Genomic DNA, 14417 nt, shown 5'->3' with positions numbered 1-14417 from the left:
TGGGAATGCAAGTAAGAATTAAAGATTTTAAAATTAAAAAAAAAATAAAATAAAAAAATAAAAATAAAATAAAAATAAAAATAGGGTCTTTTTTTAAGTAATAGTAGGTTATAAAAATAAAAATTAAAGGAGAAATAGGGAACTTAAAAATTAACAAATGTTAAAAAAAAAGAAACAAAACAATAAAAGAATGATCGTAAAAATGGTAAAGATATATCTGGGACTTTCTCTGGTGTTGTGGGCAGTGTGGGGTCAGTTCATTTTCGGATAGTTCCTTGGTCTGGCTTATATTTCTCAAGATCTATACTTCCAAGGTGGTTCCCTCTGTTTTAGCTTCTGTTTGCTGGTCTCTTCAGTGTGTGATTTCCGCCCTGACACAAGGGGGGCGGTGATGGACACTTTTTTTTTTTTTTTTAAGGCTCACTTGTTCAGTCGTGCTGTGGGGAGGGAGGGATTCTGCAAACAAATCACACTGGCGTGTGCTCGTAGTGTCAGTCACACTGGGCCTGTCCCCTCTCATGGCGCACACCACTCAGGCTCTAGTTTGCTCCACTGGGAACCTTCTGAGGCTGACCCTGGGCTACATGCACCTCCCCTGTCTAAGCTGTTCAGGCTCAGGCACTCAGGAGTCCTAAGAGGCGCAGACTCGGTTGAGCCTGCGTTTTGTGCCCTTCCCAGGTCTGAGCAGCTCGGGTGTTTGGCTAGTGCAGTCACTGCAATTATCACCTTTCCCATCCCTGCTGCTCAGTTTTCTGGGTGTACAACTGGCGCCCCTTCTTAGGCAGACAGTGACTGTCCAGAAGCCCAAGAAGTCTTAGTTAGCAAAGAAGCTTGCTTGCAGTTTGGAAGTTAATGTCTCTCTGGGGCTGCGATTGCCCCCTTCTGGCCCTTCCATTTCTGGCTACCTGTCACCGGAGGGGGATGGTCTGCAACCGGCTAATTCTGTTCCATCCTTTGTTCTGTGTGCGGTCCTGATGGTGTCTTATGTTAGAGCTTTTCACATGGTAGCTATCCCACAGTCTGGTTTGCTAGCCCAAGTTAGTTCACTCTGGTTACACTTGGGGCATTCTGGCCTGATTCTTGAAAAGCACTGCAGCCCTCACCTCCCTGCCCTGCTCCTGCTTGCTAGTTGTGGGTGAAGGCATCTGCACTGCTTCTCTGCTGGGAGAGTTACCATTGGGATCGTAATCTGTTGGTTTTATTTCTTTATTTTTCCTCCCTGTTATGTTGCCCTCTGTGCCTCCAAGGCTCGCCACAGACTTGGCAGTGAGAGTGTTTCCTGATGTTTTAAACTTCTCTCTTTTAAGACTCCTTTCCCAGGACAGAGCTCCATCCCTACCTCTTTTGTCTCTTTTTTCATCTTTTATATTTTTTCCTACCTGATTTTGAAGACAATGATCTGCTTTCTGGGTGCCTGATGTCCTCTGCCAGCATTCAGAAGTTGTTTTGTGAAGTTTACTCAGCGTTGAAATGTTCTTTTGATGAATTTGTGAGGGAGAAAGTGGTCTCCCCGTCCTATTTCTCTGCCATCTTAGGACCGCCCCCCCCCATAGTGATGCTTCTTAGTTCAGTTCAGTTCAGTCGCTCAGTTGTGTCCGACTCTTTGCGACCCCATGAATCGCAGCATGCCAGGCCTCCCTGTTCATCACCATCTCCCGGAGTTCACTCAGACTCACGTCCATCGAGTCCGTGATGCCATCCAGCCATCTCATCCTCGGTCGTCCCCTTCTCCTGCCCCCAATCCTTCCCAGCATCAGAGTCCTTTCCAATGAGTCAACTCTTCTCATGAGGTGGCCAAAGTACTGGAGTTTCAGCTTTAGCATCATTCCTTTCAAAGAAATCCCAGGGCTGATCTTCAGAATGGACTGGTTGGATCTCCTTGTAGTCCAAGGGACTCTCAAGAGTCTTCTCCAACACCACAGTTCAAAAGCATCAATTCTTCAGTGCTCAGCCTTCTTCGCAGTCCAACTCTCACATCCATACATGACCACAGGAAAAACCATAGCCTTGACTAGACGGACCTTAGTTGGCAAAGTAATGTCTCTGCTTTTGAATATACTATCTAGGTTGGGAGAGCTGGCCCACAGAGCATGGCCGAGAGGAGCTACCCTGCGTCCAAGGTCAGGGGCAGCAGCTGAGAGGAGCTACCCCATGTCCGAGGTCAGTGGCAGCCGGGAGGAGACACCCCGCGTCTGAGGTCAGGGGCAGTGGCCCAGAGGAGCTACCCCGCGTCCGAGGTCGGGGGGCGGCTGGGAGGAGACACCCCACATCCAGGGTCAGGGGCGGCAGCCGGGAGGAGCTCTCCTACGTCCAAGGTCAGGGGCGGCTGGGAGGAGACACCCCACGTCCGAGGTCAGGGCCAGAGGCCATGAGGAGCATCCCGAGGAGCGGTGGCTGTGCAGGTACAGGAGGGCCTAGAGGAGCTATCCTACGTTGAAGGTCAGGAACGGCGGCGGTAAAAAGATACCCCTCATCCAAGGTAAGGAGCAGCAGCTGTACTTTGCTGGAGCAGCCGTGAAGAGATACCCCATGCCCAAGGTAAGAGAAACCCAAGTAAGATGGTAGGTGTTGCAAGAGGGCATCAGAGGGCAGACACACTGAAACCATACTCACAGAAAACTAGTCAGTCTAATCACACTAGGACCACAGCCTTGTCTAACTCAAACAAACCAAGCCATGCCTGCGGGGCAACCCAAGACGGGCAGGTCATGGAGGAGAGGTCTGACAGAGTGTGGTCCACTGGAGAAGGGAATGGCAAGACACTTCAGTATTCTTGCCTTGAGAACCCCATGAACAGTATGAAAAGGCAAAATGACAGGATACCAAAAGAGGAACTCCCCAGGTCAGTAGGTGCCCAATATGCTACTGGAGATCAGTGGAGAAATAACTCCAGAAAGAATGAAGGGATGGAGCCAAAGCAAAAACAATACCCAGTTGTGGATGTGACTGGTGATAGAAGCAAGATCCAATGCTGTAAAGAGCAATATTGCATAGGAACCTGGAATGTCAGGTCCATGAATTGAAAGTGGTCAAACAAGAGATGGCAAGGGTGAACGTCAACATTCTAGGAATCAGCGAACTAAAATGGACTGAAATGGGTGAATTTAACTCAGATGCTTCTTAAGGCCCATTTAACTTTGCATTCCAGGATGTCTGGCTCTAGGTGAGTGGTCACATTATCATGATTATTTGGATTATGAACATGGTTTTTGTACAGTTCTTCTGTGTGTTCTTGCCACCACTTCTTACTATCTTCTGCTTCTGTTAGGTCCATAACATTTCTGTCCTTTCTTGTGCTCATCTTTCCATGAAATGTTCCCTTGGTATCTCTAATTTTCTTGACCAGATCTCTAGTCTTTCCCATTCTATTGTTTTCCTCTATTTGTTTGCATTGATCACTGAGGAAGGCTTTCTTATCTCTCCTGGCTATTCTTTGGAACTATGCATTCAAATGAGTATATCTTTCCTTTTCTCCTTTGCGTTTTGTGTCTTTTCTTTTCTCAACTATCTATAAGGCCTCCTTGGACAACCATTTTGCCTTTTTGCATTTCTTTTTCATGAGGATGGTCTTGATCACTGCCTCTTGTACAATGTCATGAACCTCCATCTATAGTTCTTCAGGCACTCTATCAGATCTAATTCCTTGAATCTATTTTGTCCCTTCCACTGTATAATCGTAAGGGATTTGATTTAGGTCATACCTGAATGGCCTAGTGGTTTTTCCTACTTTCTTCAGTTTAGGTCTGATTTGGCCATAAAGACTTCATGATCTGAGCCACAGTCAGCTCCCAGTCTTGTTTTTGCTGACCATATAGAGCTCCTCCATCTTTGGCTGCAAAAAATATAATCAATCTCACTTCAATTTTGACCATCTGGTGACGTCCACACCCCTTGTGTTGTTGGAAGAAGGTGTTTGCTATGACCAGTGCGTTCTCTCTGCAAAACTCTGGTAGCCTTTGCCCTGCTTCACTTTGTACTCCAAAGCTAAATTTGCCTGTTACTCCTGGTATTTCTTAACTTCCTACTTTTGCATTCCAGGCCCCTATAATGAAAAGGACATCTTTTGGGGGTGTTAGTTCTAGGTCTTGTAGGTCTTCACAGAACCATTCAACTTCAGCTTCTTCAGTATTACTGGTCAGGGCACAGACTTGGATTACTGTGATACTGAATGGTTTGCCTTGGAAACTAACAGAGATCAATCATTCATTTTTGAGATTGCACCCAAGTACTGCATTTCAGACTCTTTTGTTGACTATGATGGCTACTCCTTTTCTTCTAAGGAATTCTTGCCTACAGTAGTAGATATAATGGTTCTGTGAGTTAAATTCACCCATTTCAGTCCATTTTAGTTTGCTGATTCCTAAAATGTCGATGTTCAATCTTGCTATCTCCTGTTTGACCACTTTCAATTTGCCTTGATTCATGGACCTGACATTCCAGGTTCCTATTCAATATTGCTCTTTACAGCATCAGAATTTATTCCATCACCAGTCACATCCACAACTGGTGTTGTTTTTGCTTTGGCTCCCTCCCTTCATTCTTTCTGGATTTATTTCTCCGCTGATCTCCAGTAGCATATTGGTTACCTACCAACCTGGGGAGTTCATCTTTCAGTGTCCTATCTTTTTGCCTTTTCATACTGTTCATGGGGTTCTCAAGGTAAGAATACTGAAGTGGTTTGCCATTCCCTTCTCCAGTGAACCGTATTTTGTCAGAACTCTCCACCATGACCCATCTTGGGTGGCCCTACATGGCATGGCTCATAGTTTCATAGAGTTAGACAAGGCTGTGGTCCGTGTAATCAGATTGATTAGTTTTCTGTGATTGTGGTTTTCAGTCTGTCTGCCCTCTTATGGAGAAGGATAAAAAGCTTATGGAAGCTTCCTGATGGCAGAAACTGACTGAGGGGGAAATTGGGTCTTGATCTGATGGGTGGAGCCATGCTCAATAAATCATTAACCCAATTATCTGTTGATGGGGGTGTGGGGGGAAGGGGGCTGTGTCCCTCCCTGTTGTTTGACCTGAGGCCAAAAAATGTGTACACAGTGGTATTTTATTATCATATGAGATAATATGGTTCTGTTTGTAGGGATGAAATTTATTTTTCCTCTACCTGTGTTAGGTTCCTTGGCTGAGGCTCTATACACTAGATTGGCAAAAAGGAGGATAAGAAAAACAAATTTATTAACATATTTTCATGCCTATGTGTGGGAGCACTTAGTGATGAGTAAGCTAAAGGGATGATTGGAACTTGAGCTTATGGAGCATCTTAGGAAAGGACAATTTATAAAGAAGTGACAAGGTAAAGGTAAAAGACTTAAAGCGTCTAGGGGGGCAGCAATCATGGAAGGCAAATATGTGGGGGAAATTATGATGAATAAGGACTAATGAGTAGGGTTTGTTATACAGATTACTCTGGTACTGATCTTGGGTGGCCTTGGCTGCAGCAGCTTGAGGTTTTTGGTTCCCAGTCAGAGACTGAGGTCAGGCCACAGCAGTAAAAGCACTGAATCCTAGGCTCTAGGCTACCAGAGACCAGTGGCCAGTGGCAAGGAAAATGAATTTCCACATAGAAATGGAAAGTACTGAAACAAGTAAAGTGTTTTGTTTATTAGGCAGGAAAAGAGTACATGTAGACAGATACACTGGTGGGCTCAGAGAGCCATCTTAGTTTGAATCAATTTTATGGGGTATTTCTTCCAAGTTTCCTTTGGCCAATCATCTTGCTTTGCCTGGTTCTGAGTCTACATTTAGTTTATCTCAGGATCCTCCCATGTGTGCATACACAGCTATTAGCCAAGACGGATTCTAGCAAAGAAGTCTATGAGTAGGTTGACATCACTTACTATGAGGTGATTTGATTTCTGAGGAGCCTCTCTGCACATGTGTAATTGGAAATTTCTCCTTGACCTTGAGAATGAAGAATATGTGGTTTCTGTCTTTTATCTGGGCAGTGCTAAGCTCTTCTCTCACTTCTGCTAGAATATCTGTCCACAGGGGACAACTCCAGTTGCCCAGGCTGGGGCCCGTCTAGCTCCTGCCTCAAAACCAAATCAGTTGCTTTTCATTTTTTACAATTTTTTAAACTGTAAAAGGTATTAATATACTTGCAACTTTGAATTTTCTTAACAAAAACATAGTAGGATTGTGTCTGTCCCTGTCACTATTGTTATTTATAGATACTCTCAGAAAGCTGCTATATACATTTACATGTGAAAAAGGCACAGTTTCAATCTTTAAGAACTTCTCATTACTGCGTGCAATTAAAATAAGAAATGATGTAAGAAGCTTTTTGCAGGAAAGAGCTCTTTGCAAAAAAAAAAAAAAGAGTCCTCTGCAGGAGGCCCCTTTTGTTTTTTCACTTACCAAAGTATCTTAACTAACCTCTGGCCCAAGCACATCTTTAAGGTCTTTTGATCACACAATACCTCGTCTCACCTGTTAGTTCTTTCTTTAGATCAAAGAAGTAGAAATGAAGAATAAGTAATTAACAGATGACCAGATCTCTTCCTCAGCTTCCCCTTCAGTAATCTCACAAACAAGCCATGTGAACAAGATAGCATCTAAAGAAAAATCACAAGAAATCAACAAGCCTGCACATAAGCCTGCACAAAATGGTAATGACACTCCCCCATCTCAATGATTAACTGAGATTACTTCCCCTTTTTCTCTTTAAAAACTTAATGCCTTAGCAGTATTTTCTGAGTTGTTTTGGGGACATGAGTCCACCTTCTCCTCAGATTGACCATTTTCTGATTAAAGCAACTTTCCCATTCCTACTAACACATGTCTCTCATATTGACTTTCAAATGTCTAGCAACTGGATCTGAATTTTGTAACAGTGATTCCATAGTAAAGAACAAAATAATTGCCTCAAATTTTGAAAATTGTAATTTTATAAATTAGAATGGAAAATAATGCCACATTACTTAAAAACTACTGGCGGTGGTTAGCAAAAGTATACTCTAGATAGTAACTAAACAAAATTTTAAAGTTTAATAAGAGTTTCAAAGCTTTGATAAATGTTATTGATTTGCATTTCCTGATAAATTTCCATTGGTTATGCATCAGAAAGCTATGAGTGAAAAATACCAGTGTCTTTAGTTGTTATAGGCATTGCAAGCTTAACAGCTTGTCCAAAAAAAATCACATTTGTAATCAGACGTACCATCAGGCTTTGAATGAAAGAGTCTTGGTGTTCATCTGAAATGACAGTGAAAGTGAAAGTGAAGTCACTCGGTCGTGTCCGACTCTGCGACCCCCGTGGACTGTAGCCCACCAAGCTCCTCCATCAATGGGATTCTCCAGGCAAGAATACCGGAGTGGGTTGCCATTTCCTTCTCCACTGCAATGACAGTAGGGCTCCTCACATAGGTCTTCAGAGAGCATCTTAAGTGTGACTTCTTCATACTGAGCAAACCTTGAGTTTGGCTTTTGGATCTCTGTTTATTTTGTCAAATGTCAGTAGTTCACAATGGCACCACTAGAAAGTTCTCTGGTCAGCAGCCCAGAACTTTTCCCAGAGCCAGGCCAAGCTGGCCTCTGATTTCATCTTCTAGAAGGCCAGAAAAGCACATGATTCTCATCCACTTTATTTACCACTCTTAAAAAGAGGATTTGCCCTACTGTGATCAGTGAAGTAAGCACACTAGTCAGAATACCCTGGCACAATCCTGACTTTTATAGTCTGCATCAAAGCAGATATTGAAAATAAACATCTTGACTTCTGAGATATTTGTATCATGTTTTTAAGTCACATGATTCTTGCCAAGAAATTTTCAACCATAATTAGTGTCATTTTATATGGGCTCTCAGTTCAAACTACATCTCAGAAAAGTGGCCTTTAAAGAATTATCTTGATTTTATTTAATTCAGATGCCTATGGAAGATTCATTAATTGGAAGGCAATAGTTCTTTCTTTCCTTTGGGTCATAGTATCATGTCAGGGCAGAACTCTGAGTCAGATGAGCCCATCAGATTGCCCTGATGGGTATGTTATTTAACTCCTTACTGTAAAAGGTAATGATACTAGTAGTTCCTTCACAGAGTTTTTATAAGTATAATTCTTAATTATATAATAAATGCCAATCCTGAGACCTAAGAATCTGAGGGCTCTGAGCCTCCTCATCAATACCTTTCTAATGGGGTAAGAGGAACCTGAGGCAGGTGAGGCTCCAAGGAATATGGTCACTTGAACTCAGGTCCCCACTTCCTAGTCCAAGTTCTGTGTACTCAGCACCCCAGAGCCCTATTCCATTTGACTCTGGTCCAAATTCCAGAGCCTATGCAAGCCTCCTTGCTGCATTCTTCCTCCTGAGATCTGACCACATCTGAGAAAGGGCCAAGGAGCAGCTGCTGGCAAGTGTCTTCACCGATAAAAATGCAACATTAAAAATATTGACTTGCAGCTTGAGGATGAACTTTAGTTCATAATGTATGGGAACTCCTCAGGGCCTCACATGTGTTCAGAAAAAGATCTGCTCTTAGTGGCATTACTGTATACAGGTAAGGGCTTCCCAGGTTGTGCTAGTGATATAGAACCCACCTGCTAATGCAGGAGAAGTGAGAGATACAGGTTTGATCCCTAGGTCGAGAAGATACCCTGGAGTAGGGGATGGCAACCTACTCCAGTATTTTTGCCTGGAAAACCCCATGGACAGAGGAAACTAACAGGCTACAGTCCATAGGGTCATAAAGAGTTGGACGCAACAGCACACACACATGTACACAGGTAAGAGGGAATGAATTGGCCTCAGTGCCACGTAGGAATTTGTAGAGCTTGCTCCCCTCCTACTTCAGGGCTTTGGACAAAAGTCATCTTCTATATGAGCCTGCTCTTACCACCCTTTTTAAAACTGCAATCTCCTCTCCATCCCCACATTCTCTAAAGCCCTTCCTTGCTTTATTTTTCTCCAGAGCATTTCATCATCTTGCAATATACTGTATGCTTTATTATTTGTTAATCATGTCTTTTCCCCAAAATACATTATTAGAATATGTCATATAATTATATAGTAGTATGAAAATGGTGCCTCCCCAAAAAGATATGTCCATCAGAACCTTATTTGAATATGGCCTTACTTGGGAAAAGGGTCTTTGCAGACAAAATTAAGGATCTTGAGATGAGATCATTCTGGGTTAGAGTGGGCCCTAAATCCAAAGTGTTTTGAGAAGAGGGGAGGAAAGGAAACAAGAGGAGATAAGGAGAGAAGATCAAGGAGCAAATGACATGAAGATGGAGACAGAGATTGGAGAAATGTGTCTACAAGCCAAGGAACACTGAAGATTGCTGGCAGCCTCAAAGAGTCAGACATGGCTGAGCAACTGTGCACTACCACTGACAGATGGGAGAGAGCACGAGATGGATTCTCTCCCAGAAACTCTCAAAGGAACTAATCCAGCCAACACCTTGACCTCGGGTTTTTGTCCTCCAGAACTGTGAGGGAATAAATTTTTGTCATTTTAAACCACCTAGTTTATAGAGATTTGTTATTATTGGGAACATAACTGGATGTATTAAGAAACCAGTATAGAAAGTACAAATTTTTATCTATTTTTATTATTTTATGTGATCTCGATGCCTATAAGAGGCCAGATTCATAATAGGGGTTCAGTGATTGTTGAATGGAAACCATGGACTGAAAATGTCTCAACATGTCTGTGGAACCACCTTGTCCACCTTGTCCACCTTGTCGCAGGCATCAACAAACTTCTCCTGTGAAGACTCAGTTTGCAACTATTTTTAACTTTGTGAGCCACATGATCTCTCTTCCTATTATTCAACTCAGCTGTTAGAATGGGAAAGTAGCCATCAATAAAACATGAGTAAATGAGTACCACTCTGTTCGATAAAACTTATTTCAGAAATTGATGACAGGCCAGATATACTGACTCTCGGGTATTGATGAGTACCCTCTGAATCTCAAGATCAACTTCTCATCCACACAAGAACCATTTGGCTGCTGTCTCAGTTCTGGTGTGCACAGGACTCAATGCAAGGTACTTTTGACTTTAGTGAGTGGTACAGGGTGAAGAAAGGGGCATCAAACTCTTCAATCAAGCTATTGTTGCCCAGCAGTAAGTAGGGTGGTGACCCCTTCAGTCAGCAGTGAACTCTGAAGCCTCAGGATGCTGGAACCCTCCCCCCAGCTTACAAACAATTTGAAGCCTGGAGTTGGAGTTCACTTGATTTACTTCCGTGTTCCCTGAAGCCAGAATTTTCAACAGAATAAACTTGCTAAACAGAAGAAAAGTGGAAAGATGTGTTTAAAAGATATACATATTTAGGAATGAAGACATGTAAGTGTTCTCTTTAATCACACCAACCTCACTCAGTAGACAGGAGTTCTTTGATAACAGTCTTTGTTTTATTCATAATTGTATCCTTAGGGTTTAGCATGCCAACACACAAATGAGACTGAAAGAATGAATAATCGGATAGGCTATATTCAGATAGATAGATGCACATATTCACACATATACACACACATATGTTCCCATATATATGGTGACATTTTTTTATGTAATATAGATGTCTTTACTGCAGCTTTCTTCATTCTTAAACTGTTCTATAATTATTGTTTTCACTTTTTCAAAGAGCCCAATTAATTGTTCACAGTTACATATTAAAATCACTCACATGTTCTTCTGAGTCCAGGAAGTATCTCTGCAGATACAGCGATGATAGGAAGGAGCACATTCCATCCCCCAAGCCAAAGGTGTTAAGAGATGTGATGTCAATATGCCACAGGTCCACTCACAACATGTGAACTCTTTGTGTCTGTTGGAAAACCTGGGCCAGAGCCAGAATGAAAATTGTATCAATACAGCTTGCCTGTGATGGCCTTTGGGTGTATTTTCCTTTAACTTAAGGAGTTGACTGGCCACAGTGGGGACATAGTAGGCAGCACATCCCTGGAGAGAGAGACCAATGGCAACCAGCATCTCTCCCAACACCAGCTATGGAGCCCCAGGGACTGTCTACCCCACAAAGCCATGATAAGACCTGCCACAGCACAGAGTCCAAACTCATACATTCAGTGCCATAGTGTACAATGCCAGTGACGTGATGTGTGGGAGCAAGGGTCAGAGGGCTCATTCAGGATCCGAGAATATGCTAGTGAGACTTGTCACAATTCCCGAGCTGCTGAAATCCAGGGCAGTTTGGGCACCCAATACAAACCTCTCGTGCTCTCTGTGACAATGAAGAACTAGCAGACGCACAGCGTAGCCAGTAGTGAAATTTGTGAGCTTCTCTCAAGGATTAGAATGAACTTTTACAAAGTTCCTTCAGTTCAGTTCAGTTCAGTTCAGTCACTCAGTCGTGTCCGACTCTTTGCGACCCCATGAATCGCAGCACGCCAGGCCTCCCTGTCCATCACCAACTCCCGGAGTTCACTCAGACTCATGTCCATCGAATCCGTGATGCCATCCAGCCATCTCATCCTCGGTCGTCCCCTTCTCCTCCTGCCCCCAATCCCTCCCAGCATCAGAGTCTTTTCCAGTGAGTCAACTCTTCCAATGAGTCACCTCTACATGAGGTGGCCAAAGTACTGGAGTTTTAGCTTTAGCATCATTCCTTCCAAAGAAATCCCAGGGCTGATCTCCTTCAGAATGGACTGATTGGATCTCCTTACAGTTCAAGGGACTCTCAAGAGTCTTCTCCAACACCATAGTTCAAAAGCATCAATTCTTCAGCGCTCAGCCTTCTTCACAGTCCAACTCTCACATCCATACATGACCACAGGAAAAACCATAGCCTTGACTAGATGGACCTTAGTCGGCAAAGTAATGTCTCTGCTTTTGAATATGCTATCTAGGTTGGTCATAACTTGTCTTCCAAGGAGTAAGCGTCTTTTAATTTCATGGCTGCAGTCACCATCTGCAGTGATTTGGAGCCCAAAAAAAGAGTCTGACACTATTTCCACTGTTTCCCCATCTATTTCTCATGAAGTGATGGGACTGGATGCCATGATCTTCCTTCTCTGAATGTTGAGCTTTAAGCCAACTTTTTCACTCTCCTCTTTCACTTTCATCAAGAGGCTTTTAGTTCCTCTTCACTTTCTGCCATAAGGGTGGTGTCATCTGCATATCTGAGGTTATTGATACTTCTCCAGGCAATCTTGATTCCAGCTTGTGTTTCTTCCAGTCCAGAGTTTGTCATGATGTACTCTGCATATAAGTTAAATAAGCAGGGTGACAATATACAGCCTTGACATACTCCTTTTCCTATTTGGAACCAGTCTGTTGTTCCATGTCCAATTCTAACTGTTGCTTCCTGACCTGCATACAGATTTCTCAAGAGACAGGTCAGGTGGTCTGGTATGCCCATCTCTTTCAGAATTTTCCACAGTTTATTGTGATCCACACAGTCAAAGTCAATAAAGCAGAAATATATGTTTTTCTGGAACTCTCTTGCTTTTCGATGATCCAGCGGATGTTGGCAATTTGATCTCTGGTTCCTCTGCCTTTTCTAAAACCAGCTTGAACATCTGGAAGTTCACAGTTCACATATTGTTGAAGCCTGACTTGGAGAATTTTGAGCATTACTTTACTAGCGTGTGAGATGAGTGCAATTGTGCAGTAGTTTGAGCATTTTTTGGCATTGCCTTTCTTGGATGAAATGCTCAGTGGCCTCCGTCACACCCTCAGACTCACTTGCTTCTCCACCTTCTTTTCCAGCATGGGCCACTGCATCCTTTCCATGCACAACTGAGCAAACTGTGCGCCTGGCTGAATCACTGTGGGGTCACCACCCTGAGGTGGTGTGCACAGTGCTGCTGCTGCTGCTTTTCTCCTGGAAAACTATAAGCAGAGTGAAACTTGGCTGTCAAGAGAGTCCCACTCTACCCAGGTATTATTAGATGGATAAAAATGATCTTTTCCCATTTATTTCTTGCACACATATCCATTTCTAAAGAAATGAGGTAATAGGGATCTGGTAATATCCATTAATTCAGGAGAATTTAGCTGAATAGGAATGTACTCTGTATAGGAGACATAATTTATTTGAGGCCTTACTTTAGTTTTTTAAAATGATATTATATGAAATCAAATGTGGGCTGGTTCTAAAGAAAATTTATGAAGATAACGCTTGTGGGAAGGTTTCTGGTCTATGAATTCAGATGGAAACAGTGTAAATGATGAACTGAGCTGTAAAATCAGCTATAACAATGTCACTGTTCAGTCAAGCAATTGACAAATATGTTCACACACAAAGAAGAGAAGTGTAGCACATTTTTAAGATTATTTCAGGATATTAAGCTGTGATCTGTAGTCTTGTTGCTTCACAAGGAAATGAAAAAGTTTTTCATGTCCTGACAGGCTTTTACGTAGTAGAATATAACAATGTCAATTCACAGCCCAATACTTGTAGTAAAAAATAAACATTCTTTGGGACTATCACTCACCATGCTGTGTGGGCAGGGTTTTCTGTTCCAGCAACAGGGACCCTCACTTGGCTTCTGTTTGTTATCTCCACATTATTTTTAACTGACCCAGCTCCAAGAGACTGCCAGTTTATACTCTTCTACAGTTTCTTATTCCTGCTAAATTAGCTGTCTGTCCTCAATTCTGTCAGTCTGTTTCTTCTTCCTCCCCTTCTCCAGCCAGTGGTTGGTCATTTTAGACATGCACCCATCATTCCATCTGGTACCCTTACTTCCCTCCCTTGACTTCCCTTGTGCTGAATTGGCTAATCCCCACCTTGAAAAGAATCCTCTCCCCCTTCCTTAGACACAGGCTATGCATAGTGACTTCCTTCTAGAGAGAACTGTAAGGAAAGGGGAAAAACAGTAACTTTGAAATAGAGAACCCTGAAATAGAGAAGCCAGGTGAGTAAAGTCAGCATCAGTATTCATAAATTATTTGCTGATAGTATATACCCCATGATTCGCTGCTAACTTAGCAGTAAAGAATCTGCTTGCAATGCTGGAGATGAGGTTTGATCCCTGGGTCAGAAAGAGCAGCTAGAGAAGGAAATGGTAACCCACCTCAGTATTCTTGCCTGGGAAACCCCATGGACAGAGAAACCTGGTGCGCTACAGTCCATGGGGTCACAAAAGAGTCATACACAACTTAGTAGCTAAACAGCAATAACAGCAATGTACTCTATATGATGTAATTAAAACGACATTTTAATCTTCTTGTCTTCCTCCCCAAAACCCTCAGCATGAGTCTTACCATGAGAAAAACATAAGACAAACTCCAATAGTAGGGCATCTTACCAAAAAAAAAAAAAAAAATCCTCTAATTTGTGTTTCTTCTTCTACTGAAAAACCATGAGGTTTGCTGGTGAATGTCTTTTTTTTTTTTTTTTTTTTTTTTTGCAGCTTCTTCAGATCAGCCATTTTATTTTTTTTTATTTTAGTTTTTTATTTTTTAAATTTTAAAATCTTTAACTGTTACATGTGTTCCCA

The sequence above is a fragment of the Ovis aries genome, chromosome 3 (assembly GCF_016772045.2).
Source record: "Ovis aries strain OAR_USU_Benz2616 breed Rambouillet chromosome 3, ARS-UI_Ramb_v3.0, whole genome shotgun sequence".
Taxonomy (NCBI): Eukaryota; Metazoa; Chordata; class Mammalia; order Artiodactyla; family Bovidae; genus Ovis; species Ovis aries.
This window is presented reverse-complemented; position numbering follows the sequence as displayed.